The 17,742-nt window shown below is 43.4% G+C and overlaps 1 protein-coding gene across 1 annotated transcript in view; it reads right to left on the reverse strand.

The window, feature by feature from the left end:
• The window catches only part of LOC124721176 (HEAT repeat-containing protein 5B), a 478,541-nt gene extending 463,303 nt beyond the window's left edge, over nucleotides 1-15,238 (reverse strand). The window contains exon 1 of the mRNA XM_047246010.1: nucleotides 15,142-15,238. The gene's annotated coding sequence lies outside the window, so the exon portion shown is untranslated. The remainder of the gene's footprint in view (nucleotides 1-15,141) is intronic.
• Between the last annotated feature and the right edge of the window lie 2,504 nt (nucleotides 15,239-17,742).

Below are 17,742 nucleotides of genomic sequence, written 5' to 3' on the forward strand. Positions count from 1 at the left end.
CGGAAGTGAAACGTGGACAATGAACAGTTCAGATGAAAAGAGACTAAAAGTTTCTGCCATGTGATGCTACAGAAGAAAGTTGAAGATTTGATGGGTTGATCAGGGAAATAATGAGGAGATACTGAGTCGAACAGTAGAGAAACGAAACTTATGACACAATTTGACACAAAGAAGGGATCGATTGATAGGAAACATCTTTAGGCAACAAGAAATCGTCAATTTGGTAACGAACGGAAGTGTGGGGAACAAAAATCGTGGAGGGCGACGAAGGCTGAAGGCAGGTTTGTTTTATTCAGGATTCCATATTATTCCTCACTCTTTTGGTTACAGAACCTCTATTTTTCAACATAATCTCCATTCAGTGGGACGGCCCTGGACCACCTTACTGCGAGGGCCTGTATGCCTGCGTGGTACCACTCTTCTGGTCGACGTCGGAGACGACGACTTGCTGCAGCAATAACCCAGGCGTCATCCAGGTGCTGCTTCCCACGGAGTGCACCTTTCATTGGGCCAAACAGATGGTAGCCGGAAGATGTGAGATCCGCGCTGTAGGGTGGATGAAGAAGAAGAGTCCACAGAAGTTTTATGAGTTCCTATCGGGTGCGCAGACTTGTGTGAGGCCTTGTGTTGTCACGGTGAAGGAGAAGTTCGTTCGCATTTTTGTGGCAGCGAACACGCTTGAAGTGGTTTCTTCAATTTCCTGAGGGTAGCACAATATACTTCGGAGCTGATAGTTGCACAATGACGTTGGACATGAAACAGAACAACACCTTCAGAGTCCCAGAAGATAGTCGCCATGACTTACCAGCTGAGGGTGCGGCTTTGAACTTTTTCTTCGGGGGAGAGGTGGTGTGGCGCTACTCCATGTATTGCCGTTTTGTTTGTTCAAAAATGTCCAAATGTGTATGGGACTTAACTGCTAAGGTCATCAGTCCCTAAGCTTACACACTACTTAACCTGAATTATCCTAAGGACGAACACACACACCCATTCCCGAGGGAGGACTCGAACCTCCGCCGGGACCAGCCACACAGTCTATGACTGCAGCGCCTTTGACCGTTCGGCTAATCCCGCGCGGCACCGTTTTGTTTCCGATTCGAAGTGACGAACCCATGTTTCATTGACTGTGGCGAGTTTCGACAAAAAATTATCACGATCACCGTTGTGACGTGCAAGCAATTCCGCACAGATGGCCATTCATTGTTCTTCTGTTATGAGGTGAGGAACTCGGCGGTCTCACACACACACACACGCGCGCGCCTCGCCTAACAACTCACCGTGATTTTGTGCACTGCCAAATCTCCGTATACATTCTGCAAGCGTCTATGAATATTTGCAATGCTCTGGTTTTCCGCCAAAAGAAACTCAATAACAGCTCTCTGCTTGGAACGTTCCTCTGTTACAGACGCCACTTTGAACTGAAGCAGGAATATTCCACGATAGCCCACAACAAATTCCGCATTTTTTTCAACCGCAACTGGCCGACAAAAAAATGTGTTGCATTACTTACTGAATACCCTTTCGTGTTCACGAGTCCAATTGGAAATTATAGTGCAATTATGTAAACAATGTTTCATTTGATAGTGCAACTTAACCGAGAGTAGCTGATGGAAAGCAATTACTGTTAATAAGCAACTCTCAGAGCTTCCACTTGGCACAAGCGCTTACTTAGTACTTCGAAATTCTAGCTTGAAGAATCCCATTTGTGACAGGATTAGGAGAACGTCTTCTCTACCAGAAACTGGTAGAGAAACCTTAATGAGAGTGACAGTCGATTGTCAATACACTTGGTATGGTGGGCGCGGATGAGCATAGATACAGCTTCGTTTCGTTAAGTTGTTCCAGACATAAGGGGCTTCATGCTGTCGCGAAACTCTAAAAGTTCATTTATACAGAGGGTTCCGAAAAAAAATTTATCCACTGTTTTAAAGTCCATAACTTGCCATAACTTGTCTCAATTTTGGTGAAAGTGTAGCTTAAAGTCCAACTTAAAGATATCACTGTAGGTGTTCGAAATGGTCACCATTAACATCCACATAAATGATGCCACTGAACAGCACGAACTACTGGCTGCAACGTGCTCAGTTGGATATTTGCACATGAATGTATGATGGATTCTCGAAATTCATCCAATGTGCGTGGCTTTTGTCGATAAACGACGTCCTTTACTGTTCCCCATAGGTAAAACTCCAGAGGAGTTAGGTCTGGGGAACGTGGTGGATACTCCACAGCACCTCTATGGCCTATCCATCTTCCTGGTAGATTTTCGTCGAGATACGCCCTAACACTCTTCCGTCACGACACAAGTCTCGGATGGCAGGTAAAATGGATGTCTGAAGCTTCTGAAGGTACACCTCACCGGTAAGTGTGTTGTCAAAGAAGAATGGCCCAATCAAGCCCCGTAAGACAACCCACACCACACAGTTACTCCTGGCAAATTCACAATTTTGTCTACATGGACGTTCGGATTTTCGGCGGCCCAGTAGATGCAATTGTGGCGATTTACTATACCACTGAGTTTGAACTGTGCCTCATCAGACCACACAATCATCTCTGCAAACTCTTCATCGTTGCGCACCATGTTAGTAAACCACTCGCAGTACTCCATTCTACGATCTGGGTCGTCCTCGTTCATTGTGTGTAGCAATCGTGGGATGTAGCACTTCCACTTTGTTGTCTTCAAAATTCGCCGAACACTTGGGCGACTCAGTCCAGTTTCACGGGCACACTGTCTAACAGACTACTGTGGTGATCGAGTGAATGGTTGTAACACACGACGGGAGTTAGCTGGACTTGTTACTATTACAGGTCGTCCAGATCGTTGTTTGTGTAGATCTTTAACGCAGCCTTAGGCTTCAAATTTGTCTCGAATGTGACGAATCGTTAAACGTGTCGGTGGCTCTGATACTCATTTAGCCATTGCCGTTGAACCTCATTAATGTTTTCGTACTTAAAATACCACTTCAAAACTGACTACCTTTCATCGAATGTAAGCCTTGCGCCAGCCATGTTTACTCGAGTAACTAGGTGCAACTAAGAACAAAACACTGACTATCTGGCGACTGTCATCTGACAAAACAAAACAACGCAATACAATGCTTGTGTGGCGATTGCCGGAACTGCAAACTATTACACTACCAAAGATGAGACAACTCCGTCAATTAGTTTGCCAGTTATGTACTTTTAAACAGTGGATACATTTTTTTGGACCCCCCTGCATTTACCACTCCGTACTGCTCGATTCGAAAACTCCGATGAATTTCACTCAGAAGGATGCAAGACTTCTCAGTATTCACTGTCTCTCCAGTTTCCAAGAATATACACTGAAGCGCCATAGAAACTGGTATAGGCATGCATATTCACATACAGAGATACGTAAACAGGCAGAACACGGCGCTGCGATTGGCAACGCCTGTATAAGACAACAAATGCCTGGCGCAGTTGTTAGATCGGTTACTGCTGCTACAATGGCTGATTATCAAGATTTAAGTGAGTTTCAAAGTGGTGTTATAGTCGGCGCACGAGAGATGGGACACAGCATCTCCAAGGTAGCGATGAAGTGGGGATTTTCGCGTACGAGCATTTCACGAGTGTACCGAGAGTACCAGGAATCCGATAAAACATCAAATTCCCGACATCGCTGCGGCCGGAAAAAGATCCAGTAAGAACAGAACCAGCAACGACTAGAAGAATCGTTCAACGTAACAGAAGTACAACCCTTTCGCACATTGCTGCAGATTTCAATGCTCGGCCATCAACAAGTGTCAGCGTGCGAACCATTCAACGAAACATCGCCGATATGGACTTTCGGAGCCGAAGGCCCACTCGTATACCCTTGATGACTGCCCGACACAAAGCTTTATGCCTCGCCTGGGTCCTATCGAAACCGACATTGGACTGGTCACGATTGGAAACATGTTGCCTGGTCGGACGAGTCTCGTGTCAAATTGTATTAAGCCGATGGACGTGTACGGAGACAGCCTCGTGAAGCAATGGGTCCTGTATTTCAGCAGGGGACTTTTCCAAGCTGGTAGAGTCTCTGTAATGGTTGGGGCGTGTGCAGTTGGAGTGATATGGGACCCCTGATGCGTCTAGATACGACTTTGACGGATGACACGTACGTAAGCATCCTATCTGATCACCTGCATTCATTCATGTCCATTGTCCATTCCGACGGACATGAGCAATTGTAGCAGGACAATACGACACCCCACACGTCCAGAATTGCTACAGGATGGCTCCAGAAACACTCTTCTGAGTTTAAACACTTCCGCTGGCCACCAAACGCTCCAGATATGAACATTATTGAGCATATCTGGGATGTGTTGAAATGTGAAGTTCAGAAGAGATCTCCACCCCCTCGTACTCTTACGGATTTATGGACAGCCCTGCAGGACTCATAGTGTCAATTCCCTCCAGCACTGCTTCAGACATTAGTCGAGTCCATGCCACGTCGTGTTGTGGCGCTTCTGCGTGCTCGCGGGGGCCCTACACGATATTAGGCAGGTGTACCAGTTTCTTTGGCTCTTCAGTGTACAGAATATACACCAGCAAATGCACAACAAGATAATACAGCTATACGACAGCAAACCATTTACGTCCTCTCATGCATAAAGATCTGTACCGCGCACGGCATTATAAAGTGCAGGGCAACAGCACCGGTAAATAGCCACTTCACGTACTACAGCATTTGCGAATGGAAGTAGAAAAATTAATAAACTGATGCCTCCGCATGAGATTTATTACGGAAGGCGACAGAACTCTTACACGGTCTACCTCGAATACTGTTTCTCTAATTTTACCAAACACGGAATCGCGACAAGAGCACCGTCCCTCAATGATTCCCATCTAAGTTCCCGTGCATACTTGTTATATTTTCCTATGAGCTATACCGACTTGTTACGAAGCTAGCAGTGCGTCTCTGAATCTCTTCAACGTCTAACGTGGAGCTTCCTTGAGAACAACTTCAACACAGGAACAGTGCTCTTGAACAGGCTGCTAGGCGAATACGAGCGCTGACGCTTGCTTACCGCCTGAGCGCTCGCGATAAAAGGTGGCGGTCAGATGTCATTCTGTAGCGATGGGAAAGTGTAAACCGTGCTGTCTTCAGAGGAAAGACAGCACGTGAAATTCCCCGTAGTTCTAAACGCAGCGTATATACCGGGTGATCAAAAAGTCAGTATAAGTTTGAAAACTGAATAAATCACGGAATAATGTAGATAGAGAGGTACAAATTGACACACATGCTTAGAATGACATGGGGTTTTATTACAACCGAAAAAATACATAAGTTCAAAAAATGTCCGACAGATGGCGCTTCATCTGATCAGAATAGCAATAATTAGCATAACGAAGTAAGACAAAGCAAAGATGATGTTCTTTACAGGAAATGCTCAATATGTCCACCATCATTCCTCAACAATAGCTGTAGTCGAGGAATAATGTTGTGAACAGCACTCTAAAGCATGTCCAGAGTTATGGTGAGGCATTGGCGTCAGATGTTGTCTTTCAGCATCCCTATAGATGTCGGTCGATCACGATACACTTGCGACTTCAGGTAACCCCAAAGCCAATAATCGCACGAACTTAGGTCTGGGGACCTGGGAGGCCAAGCATGACGAAGGTGGCGGCTGAGCACACGATCATCACCAAACGACGCGCGCAACAGATCTTTCACGCGTCTAGCAATATGGGGTGGAGCGCCATCCTGCATAAACATCGTACGTTCCAGCAGGTGTTTATCAGCCAGGCTGAGGATGATGCGATTCTGTAACATATCGGCGTACCTCTCACCCGTCACGGTAGCAGTTACAAAACCAGAATAACGCATTTCCTCGAAGAAAAAAGGCCCGATAACGGTAGATGTGGTAAGTCCAACCCATACCGTGACTTTCTCGTCGTGCAATGGAGTTTCCACGACAGTTCTAAGATTTTTGGTAGCCCAAATTCTGCAGTTGTGGGCGTTGACAGACCCTCGGAGCGTGAAATGAGCTTCGTCGGTCCGCAACACGTTACTCAACCAGTCGTCATCTTCCGCCATCTTTTGAAACGCCCACACCGCAAATGCCCTCCGCTTCACTAAATTGCCAGGTAATAGTTCATGATACCGATGGATTTTGTACGGATAGCATCGGAGGCTACGCCGCAGTGCCAACCAAACAGTAGTGTATGGAATGCCGGTGCGACGTGCGACTGCACGACCGCTGACTTTCCCGTGCATAGACGAACCCGCTACAGTCTCCATTTCTTCCTGAACTGTCTCAGCAGCATTACGCCTTGCGGTTGGTCGGCCACTACGTGGTCTATCGTCTAAACAACCCGTGGCTTCGAACTTCGAAATCATTCTCGCCACAGCTGCATTTGTCAACGGACCTTTACCCGTTCGAATCCTCTTCCTATGGCGATAGGATCGTAACGCTGAACTAGCACATTCCCCATTCTGATAATACAGCTTCACTAAAAGCGCCTTTTCAGGTAACGTCAACATGCTGCGACTGTTGGCGCATCTGATTCTCTCTCTCATTACAGCTCCTTTTATACACGATTGTCATGAGCAGTCACTGTCGTTCTGCTGTCCAGCGCCATCTGTCGGACATTTTGTGAACTTTGTTTATTTTTCTAATAAAACCCCATGTCATTTCAAGCATGTGTGTCAATTTTTACCTTTCTATCTACATTATTCCGTGGTTTATTAAGTTTTCAAATTTATACTGACTTTTTGATCACCAGGTACTTAATGATGCAGTGCTTAAAGTAGGGAGTAGTTCTTTCAAAATGGATGAAAAGCAACATTCTGGACATGTTAGGAACTTCAAAGTGAACAGACACACCAGTATCAACTCACATGTCAGTGCAGGACGCCTCTCTACAGTAAGAACTTATAAAACTACAATGTGACAGGCAGTTGAGTGATAAGTCTCACAAAAGATGTATCTTTAAGACTCACATAAAAATTGTCTTCAACATAAACGTCATTATTATGTAAATTGATGGTGGATGGGGGAGAAAAGAAAGGAACTAATGATATCAGCTGCATCGGCAGTTCATGTGGAATCAGCGGCGACTCGAAACCGGAATCTCCTGCTTACTATGCAGTTGCGTTAATCACTGTGCCGCACGGACACGGTGTTTAATCGCAAATGCGCGGACTATCTCAGTCAACTCCCCGTCTCACCCACACTCTCACCTGGTGTTGCCTATCCGCAGTCCCACCCCTGTCTTCCATGATCGCTAATTTTAGATGCCCGCTGGAAGTCGAACGTAAATGGGCACTCGCAATGAAGGTTGTGAATTAACTGCCCATTATAAACAAATTTCCTTACCTTTAAGTTTGTACCTAGATTATGTCGATGTCTGGACTCTTACATATTTGGGCGAGCAATTTTTTCGTAATGAAGAGAACGAAACCAGCCCCCAGAAGCTCAGTGACAGACTTCGATTTAGATATGTACTGCATCTTTTGTTTTTACGAAAGCATGAAAGCCGTCTGATGATTATTTGTGTAAATTCGAAACCGGCGAAGGAACTTTTAGAATAAAGTAACCTAGAACCAATTTGTGGCTGGTTTCTGCACACTCGCTGCTATCCATGTTGCATTCTGGCAAAGGTGATAGTATTTGTAGCTCTTCATTACCGACAGGTGCACGTGGCTCACTTTCAAATGTAATATTAATATTTTTGAATCATGGCTCCGGTGTTCATTTAATTTGTCAGGACTAAATTCTTATGCTCACTTCCTAGCCGCGGACGATTGTGCTGCACAAAGACGAATCAATAAATTAATATGCACAATTAAGGTAATCCTACCTTGTGTTTCCAGTAGCCGACACGTGAGCACACCATTGGTTCCTTACCATCGTGTAGGCTTATATACTGGTCGCCTTTTTAGCACGATAGCACCATCCTGTAGTGTCTCGGATTCACCCCGAAATCTTACATTTAGTGTAAAAGCGTTTTGTCGTAATTCTGAAAAACGCAAATCAGAATCTCGTTCGATTACAACCATGATGATCGCCTAATCTATCAATATTCCAGTGTCTAGTTACCCGGCGCAGCGATGACACAATGGACTCGTTTTCGAGTTACTTTGCAGAAGATGCTTCGGTACATGACCTCACGAAATAATCGCGGGCATTCGCTTTATCTTCAACGACCACCTGATTTGCGCGTCCAGACTGCGCCTTGCAACCCCCCCCCCCCCACCCCCCCCAAGCTTTATTGTGCCGCAAGTGAAGGTACACTCACTTAAAAAGAAATCGCAACACACAAAATTAATGTACAGTAATGAAATTTCGGGAATACATTTGTCTAGGTAACATACTTAAGTGACTGACATTGCAAGATCACGGTCTAACGTAAAAGGCATTGCAAATGTGAAATGCTGGTTAATTAATAACCGGTGTAACCATCAGAATGTTGAATTAAAGCATGAGTTGTATTTCAGAGGTGCCGGATGTCAGTTTGTGGAATGGAGTTCCTTGCTTGTTGTACTCGATCGGCCAATACAGGGACGGTTAATGCTGTTTCTGGATGACGCTGGAGTTGTTGTCCCGTGATGTGCCACATGTGCTCGATTGGAGACAGATGTGGCGACCAAGCAGACCGAGGCAACATGTCGACACTCATTAGAGCATGCTGGGTTACAACAGCGGTTGTGGGCGAGCGTTATCGACTTGGAAAATACCCCTGGAACGTTGTCATGAATGGCAGCACAACAGGTCGAATCACCCGATTGGCATAAAAATTTGCAGTCACGGTGCGTGGGATAACAACGAGAGAGCTCGTGCTGTCATACGAAATTGCAACCCACACCAAAGAGCTCTCGCTTCAGATCACTGAAGTCGCAAATGGCTGTGGTTTGGGGTCAGTGGAATGCACGCTACAGGGGTCTGGCTCGGATCTGTCCTTAAAGTAACCGATTTGTAACAGTTCGTTGTGTCACCATGGTGCCAACTGCTGCTGCAGATCCTGTACGATGAGCCAGAGCCAATCGCCGAATACGATAGTCTTTCCTCTCGGCAGTGCCACGTGGCAGTCCAGAGACTGGTCTTCTTGCGACCATACATTCCCTTGACCATCGCTGCCAGCAACCACATGCAGTGGCTACGTTTCTGCCAAGTCTTTCTGCAGTAGTGCAGAAGGACCATCCAGCTTCTCGTATGATGCTGTAATTCACTGTCGAACTTCCGGTAGTAAAATTTGTGTTATTGGTCGGAAATAAGGTAGACTTACTTTCATTAGTGTGCATTATATTCCTTTGAGAAGGTCGTGGTTACCCTTTCATACTTAGTACTTTTTTTTTTAGGGTTGAACGTCGACAACGAGGTCATTACAGGCGGAGCACAAGTTCAGACAGTTTCGAGGACGGGGTAGGAAATCGGGCGAGCCCTTTCAAAGGTGTTATCCCGGCATTTACCCGGAGCGATTTAGGGTAATCAGGGAAAATCTACATCAGGGTGGTCGGATTTGAACCTTCGTCCTCCCGAATGCAAGTCCATTGGGCTAACCACTACGCCATCTTCCTAGGTGTTTATTGGAAGGGTTCTAGGAGAGTAGCTAATCCACAAAGGAGCCTGTGTAAGTAGCTCATCCATAAAGGAGCCTGTGTTCAGAACAGCGATGCGGCCCTTTCTTGATTACTGTTGCACTAGAGTACAGAGTTCTTGACTGCTTGGAATCCCCCGTCCTCCTCTCCAAGTCGAATTAAAAGAAGCTACGGAAACAGTTCAAAGATGGGCTGCTAGATTTGTTACCTGTTGGTTCCATTAACATGCGAGGGTTACGGAAATGCTATGTGAATTCTAATACAAACCCTAGAGGGAAAAGGGCGTTCTTTTCGCGAAAAACTATTGTGAAACGAGTTTTTTTGCGTGGCCATCCTCCGCAGCAAGCACAGAAACATTTGTTTTGTAAACGAAGCCCGCCTTGATTTTTGCTGCACTGTATTTTATGTCTCTCAAATGCGTTTCGCCTTTTTCACTTTAAGGCATCATCAGTAGGCTCTAAAGTGATACAGTTTTGTTTTGACATAGTTATTTCTAGATTATGAACAGTTCAAGTCTCGTTTTTTTATGCAAGTTTGTGATTACGTACAGTTCTTCGAATTTTTTGTTGGCATCTGAGTTTTCTCCATTTGCCCACTTGCCGGAGGTCGCTCTACAGCTCTGTTTACGAAACATAAGCATGATTTTATGTTCCGAACAGTTTTCTTCCCACTTTTCATCTTGTTCGCCCTCATTCTTGTGATGCACTACCAACCTTCTGCCATATAAATATTTGATCGAAAACTGTGATTTCATGACGTAACTAGTGTGAGTTCACTGTGTGTCATCCTGTTTGGTTTGTTTACGTCGTACATGCCGCCAACCTAACAAAGTATATGCTGAAAAAACCAACGTCTACTCATTTCTGTTATATATATATATATGTGTGTGTGTGTGTGTGTGTGTGTTTGGGGAGGGGGCGGCTCGCTCTCGCTCTCTCTCTCTCTCTCTCTCCACTTGCACGCTAAGCGTGTGTGGATGCATTGATAACATGAGACTGGTCGCACCTTTGGATCACACCAAGGTGATGTAGTGACTTAGACAGTAGTGAGCAAACTAGCAGTCATGAACAGCTGGGATCAGTTCCTTCTACAGACACGCCGATTATTTAGGTCCTCCTTGATTTTCCCAACTCATTAGACGCGAAGGTCGGGATGTTTCATCGAACAAGGCCATGATAATTTGCCTTCTGCAACTTTCTCCACGCTGAGTTAGCGCACCGCCTCTAATGACTTCTAGTCGACGTGGAAACTAAAACGTAACTTTCTATTGTGTGCTATATGGCTCCCACTTTGAAGAAAACAGTTCGCTGCTTTAAGCGGACAGCTATCTTAAAAACAAAGGTACATTTACACCTAAACTAAGAAAATAACACACACAAAAATTGTTAATTGATATTTCACAGCAACGGCGCTTCTTCGGAACCACATTTGTTATCCGACCGTGTATTCCCTCACATCTATCTTAATATACAGGGTGATTCAAAAAGAATACCACAACTTTAAAAATGTGTATTTAATGAAAGAAACATAATATAACCTTCTGTTATACATCATTACAAAGAGTATTTAAAAAGGTTTTTTTTCACTCAAAAACAAGTTCAGAGATGTTCAATATGGGCCCCTCCAGACACACGAGCAATATCAATCAGATACTCCAACTCGTTCCACACTCTCTGTAGCATATCAGGCGTAACAGTTTGGATAGCTGCTGTTATTTCTCGTTTCAAATCATCAATGGTGGCTGGGAGAGGTGGCCGAAACACCATATCCTTAACATACCCCCATAAGAAAAAAATCGCAGGGGGTAAGATCAGGGCTTCTTGGAGGCCAGTGATGACGTGCTCTGTCACGGGCTGCCTGGCGGCCGATCCATCGCCTCGGCTGGTTGACGTTCAGGCAGTTACGGACAGATAAGTGCCAATGTGGTGGCGCTCCATCCTGCTGAAATATGAATTGTTGTGCTTCTTGTTCGAGCTGAGAGAACAGCCAATTCTCTAACATCTCCAGATACTGTAGTCCAGTTACAGTAGCACCTTCGAAGAAAAAGGGACCAAAAACTTTATTGGCTGAAATGGCGAACAAATGTACAACTAAATGAAACTTTATAGCTCCCTTAATTCGCCGACAGATAGTGCTTAGCTCTGCCTTTTGTCGTTGCAGAGTTTTAAATTCCTAAAGTTGTGGTATTCTTTTTGAATCACCCTGTACAACAATCACGTGTAGAATCGTATGAATAGCGACGGAATATAATCCAAATAAAACGATGACGTAACAATACAAGCAGGCAGACTCTAACAAACATAAATGCCGTTTGTTACAAGCATACGGAGGTGGACTTCTTGAACTTCACAACTATTTCAGACACTGGTGATCGAGTCTTGACACAGCATGCACTAAGGTGAGGTAATCCCGTGGATAAGTTAAGCAGTCTCTAACTAGTTTCCGGAAATGGCAACAAATAAGAGTTGACGAAAATCTCTATAAGAAAGTAAGGTCGATACGACACGAGGGCTGAAATATGTATTGTTTATGCTGTTTTCCACCCCATTGTTATTATTGTTGTTGTTATTATTATTATTATTACTGGGAATATTTTGTAAATATTTCTTGATATGTATTTTTCCTGCTCTGGTCAAGCCGAATAAACAAACTCTAGCGACCTCAAAATTCTGATTGCGTGTCCACGAAAACAGCGTCTTTCACGAAGACCATCAACACAATACAATCAAATTACAGACGCATGTTGAAACTAGCGAAATTGCAAAGCAGGCGCAGGGTATATGGCACGGAACGCTTCTACAGAAAAGGAAAACGCAAACGTTGATACAATCCATTAAACGAGATACACTGTCTGAACAAAATGCAGAATTGGCCACTAGGTGTCACGAGAGGCGAGCTCGCCAGTATAAAAGGACGCGGGGCGTACTGTGTTGTCAACAGAGAAGCAGTAACATCAAAATGAGTCGATCAGGAGAGCTAAGTGACTTCGAAGGTGCACTAGTCACAGGAGGTCACATCAGTAAAAATTCCATCAGGGATGTTTCAACCCTTCTAGAGCTGCCCATGTCGACTGTTAGTGATGTGATTGTGAAGTGGAAACACGAAGGAACGACCGCAGATAAACAAAGACCAGGCATACATCTTGTACTGACATACAGGGACTTTCGAACATTCCTGACAATGGGTGTTAAAAATAGCATGAAATCAGCGGAACGAATCACTCGTGAGTTCCAAATTGGTACCAGCAATCCACCTAGCGTAATGAATGTGCGTATGGAGATAAAAAGTATGGGGTACAATGTTCGAGCAACTCCTCGTAAGCCAAGCATTTCTTGTAGTCAATGATAGCGACGTTTAAGGTGATGTAAAGAGAGTCATCACGGGACAGTGGACGACAGGAAACGAGTGTTTTGGAGTGGTGTTGTATCATCACCTTGTCATAAAGGAGAGGCAATGGTTTGTGGATAACAACATTCTTGAAATGGACTAACCTGACAAGAGTGCCGACTTGAACCTAGTGGAATACCTATGGGACGAGTTAGAACGTCGATTTCAGTTCAGGTGTCAGCGTCCAACATCACTACCTTTTCTTGTTTCGACTCTGAGGAAGAATGGACTGCCACTCCTCCACAGACATTCAGGTACCTCATTGAAAGTGTCCCCAGCGGAGTTCAAGCCGTCATAAAGGAGAAGGATGAATACACGCCATATTAATATCCACTAACAGGTGTCCAGGTACTTTTGATTGGATATTGTACAGTAAATTTAAGAATGATTAATGAGGTTCTGCACATTTAAAAAAAAAAAAAAAAAACCCTGACCTCATTTTGCTTGTAATTTTCGTAACCTTCTGCTTCGTGCAAACTGTAGAAAAATATCGCTGTCGGTGCACTGTGAGTTCATTTTGCAAGGGGTGGAAACATTGTATGTGTCTTACCTTGAACTAGGATTTCTATCGAGTAATATTCAGTTAACGAGACTTGCTAAAACATTAACTGTACAAAGAGATAATTTAATGATCGTGATTTCTACAAAATGTGTGCCCCTAGCAATCACGGCTATGAAAATTAGCCTCGAACTCTGAAACTGTGGTACTGTATTTCCATTCTCTCTAGATGGGTGATCTGAATACGACACAGTCATTATATACACCAGCTAAAAAGGACTAATTCCGTGTGTTCCTGTGATATGAATGGTATTGATGTTTACACGGATGATATCTGATATGTCACTTTCGTTCCGGGATAGAACATGGAAACAGCAGCATAAAAATATTTTGATGAAATTTTAATACACTGAAACGGTCATCGTGCAAAAGGGAAGGATTATTTGGGTAACATGTGTCCTTGTTAAGGAGCAAGCGGTAAGACATGCGAAAGGTAGTCACTACTTTTTGTGTATATAGAAGCTATTAATTTAATTAGCTGACAAACGGTGCAGAAGCTATCTGATGAAAACAATTGGTAAATGTCATCTAAGCTCAGAATTAGTCTTCCATCAAAATATATATTGACCACTTTACAAACTCGCAGTACTAGTTTTTATTCAGAATATTTTACTATAACTAGTACCTCGAAACAACAGGTAAAATATTTTAAGGGAGTTGCGGTACAAGCTACACGTTTTGCATATTGAGACATCAGAAGCGTTTGCGAAACTGTCAAACGAGCGTGTGAGCCGCTGGAGAAAAAAACGTGTCACAGCATCCGGAGCAGAGTACTGGCCAAACGTGGAATCACACAGGAATCAAATGATCTGAACTCTCCTCAAGCTATTATTCCGATTTCTTTGGATGAATTCTCAACTGCCGGCATGAAACTTACTAAACAATACACTGGTTGCCCGCATGCTACACTATTAAAAAAATAAAAAATGACTGCAGTTTTAGCTTTTATATTTTCGGGCATCTTCTCACTGTATGAGTCACACATGAGACATACGAGGTGACTGCATTATCCTCTTACAGTTAAACTAAAATTTCTTATATTTTTGATAACGATAACCAGTAGTACCATTACGAAGTTCATATTCGGAGCAACAAAGCTCAATTTAAGTTTACGGAAACCTAATACGCAGAAATGTTGTCTTCTTTTTGCGACATAAGTGATTAGTGATTACTGTACGGCATTTTCAGTGCGAAACTGATTAATGAGATGATCTGAAGAGAGACGTACGGTCCGACACATGAGCTCGATTAGCTGTAGACATATCTATCCATACCGGTCAGTATAATTACACTGCCCCGTAACTAAAGTTCGAATACATGGAAAGAAACACTGACAATTTTAAGTAATGATTAATACTTGTCTCTCTAAACATTTTCCTTTCTGTTCACGATAACGGAAACATTTTTTACAGAAATTTGTGCAGACCTCTATCTTACCAGGTGAAGGTTAACGGCTTGCACGTTTCCACGTTTAAACTAACATAAGCTCTACTGAACGCATAACGAGTATAGTGTAGCAGCAGAAACAATGCTAAATTAAGTAGGAGACGAGCTATTACTAATGTAATACCTCACTATCCTTTAAACTGGCAATTACAGATTACTAATTTTCCTTTCCGTTAGAAACAATAATCAGTGATAAAACACTTACCTGAAGTAGTCAATCACGCATCATTTCGTAGCATACACGTGCGAATACTACAACAAAGTTACCACCATGTACACAAAACACAACGAACAGAAGCGATGTAACTCGCTTACTGGGCTACCGTCATCTGTCTGCTGCGCTCGCAGTCTTTCTCCATGGTGCTGCCATCTGTTACGTGACTGGCGAAACTCTTCTACCGCGAGGTTTCGAAGAGGCTCGGCGCAGAAGGTTCTCTGACAGTTTGTCCGATAACAACTGGAACAGACCTCTCCTGTTTATTTGGCTTTCTTTTAAACAGCCAAAAGAAAAATAGTAAGTGGTTACGGTAACTACAATTTTCTCACCCTTTGATTTTCGTCATGTAATTGTTTATGTAATACATTGGTATAAAACTAATTCAGTAAAGAAAACCTGTCATTTTCTTATTACGTGAAACTAGCAGAAGTGCTGTGTGATGGTAAACGAAGGGAAAAACTTAAAACGTTTTCATTTAGTAGCGATGTTTACTGCAGCCTCTAAAATACAGCAACATAGAAACAAGTGTCCTGTGTATTGTCGGGTTATTGCAATTTCCGCTGAAGTTGTGGAAGGAAAAGATGTTTAGTGGTGAATTTAGAAGAAGCAAGATGGTAGTGTCTGTCGTGGACGAGTACTGCAAACAAAAAAAATAAAAAAGTTTATAGTGGCCCTTTAATAGAAATTTCGTGTTTTCTGACGTCGTCAAATCGAGACGCAGTATCGCATTCTCGTCGTATCCTCAATTTCTTCCGCAAAAACAATTTAAAATGTTCCCCACCTGTATTTTAAAAGAGAATTTCTTGTTAACTGATCCTAGCAATAGGTACGGTGATATGCTGCCACTATTTATACTGTTTGTCTTTAATACTGAATTGATATGATTTTTATCAGAGGAGTACGGATATCGAGCGATGTGGCGTGGTTGAAACACTAGAGTCGCATCCTGAAGGAACGGAATTTAATTCTCCGTCTAGGCATCAAGATACTCGTTTTTCATGGTTTCCTTAAATCATTTATAACGAGTACCAGATCACGGCCGATTCCCTGCGCCCATCATTATTCAGTCAGAGCTTGTTCCCGTGTCGAATTCGACGTGGACCCGGTGTAAACCAGTAACTTCTTGTCTTTACGAGTAGGGCCTACAGGTACCCATTTTATAAATACGATAAAATGGTGTCTACATATCAAAAATAAATGTATCGATGCACGCAATTATCATTCTGTTAGTGTACAGTTGTGGTTACTTATTTAATTCCTGCAGAAGGTTGGCGATAAATAGGTATTTTTCGAACGTGACGATGAACAGTCATCCATGACGAGCGTCTCATCAGCACATCATTGGAGCACTCCGAGGCTACTAAAGAAGATTAACAGCGGAGAAGAGTTGCTCTGCGTACTACAGAGTTCATGACAGCTTTGACACTGATGTCAACTGTTAGTTACTGCTAGTTAGTTTCACGTTCCATGGATCATTTGCGGGACAAACCGTAATGATGTGTGAAGAGTCGTATTCTATTCACATGACAAATACTTTCAAAAATATGGCTACATACTGATAATTTACAAGGATTTTTTAAAAAAAGAAACATACAGAAGTGAGTTAGTAATCCTACCCACCACCTTTCACATATTACAATAACGGAAATTCTTTTACGGAATGACAGGAGCCGTCAGGGAGAAACTTTTTCAGTTTGTTTTAAGATTTTACTTTGGTGTCTGCCAGACATTTTGTACCACCGGATAAGTTATCAAAAATTAGGTTGCAGCATTGTGCACCCCTTTTTGTGCCAAAGGCAACCTTAATGCTGAGTAATGAATGTCATTTCGTCTTCTGGTATTGTAATTATGCGCGTCATTCTTGCTTTTGGCCGGCCGAGGTGGCGAGCCGTTCTAGGCGCTACAGTCTGGAGCCGCGCGATCCCTACGGCCGCAGGTTCGAATCCTGCCTCGGGCATGGCTGTGTGTAATGTCCTTAGGTTAGTTAGGTTTAAGTAGTTCTACGTTCTAGGGGACTGATGACCTCAGAAGTTAAGTCCCATAATGCTCGGAGCCATTAGAACCGTTCTTGCTTTTGAACTGCAGTGGAATATTTGCAACAAACTTCATGAGGGAATAGATATACTGTGAAGCAGTAGTCAGAACGCACAACTCCTAAAACAAGCAAAGATGATCGAGGATGACCACCACATATTATTCGTACAGCACGTTTTTGAGCAATGAAGACTTTCTTTATTAATGATGAGTTACTCTGGAACATAATTCCATATGACTTCACTGAATGGAAATATGCAAAATACACTACTGGCATTAAAATTGTTACACCACGAAGATGACGTGCAACAGACGCGATGTAACAGGAAGAGGATGCTGTGATATGCAAATGATTAGCTTTTCAGAGCATTCACACAAGGTTGGCGCCGGTGGCGACACCTATAACGTGCTGACATGAGGAAAGTTTCCAACCGATTTCTCATACACAAACAGCAGTTGACCAGCGTTGCCTGGTGAAACATTGTTGTGATGCCTCGTGTAAGGAGGAGAAATGTGTACCATCATGTTTCCGACTTTGATAAAAGTCGGATTGTA

This window comes from Schistocerca piceifrons, chromosome X (assembly GCF_021461385.2).
Source record: "Schistocerca piceifrons isolate TAMUIC-IGC-003096 chromosome X, iqSchPice1.1, whole genome shotgun sequence".
Taxonomy (NCBI): Eukaryota; Metazoa; Arthropoda; class Insecta; order Orthoptera; family Acrididae; genus Schistocerca; species Schistocerca piceifrons.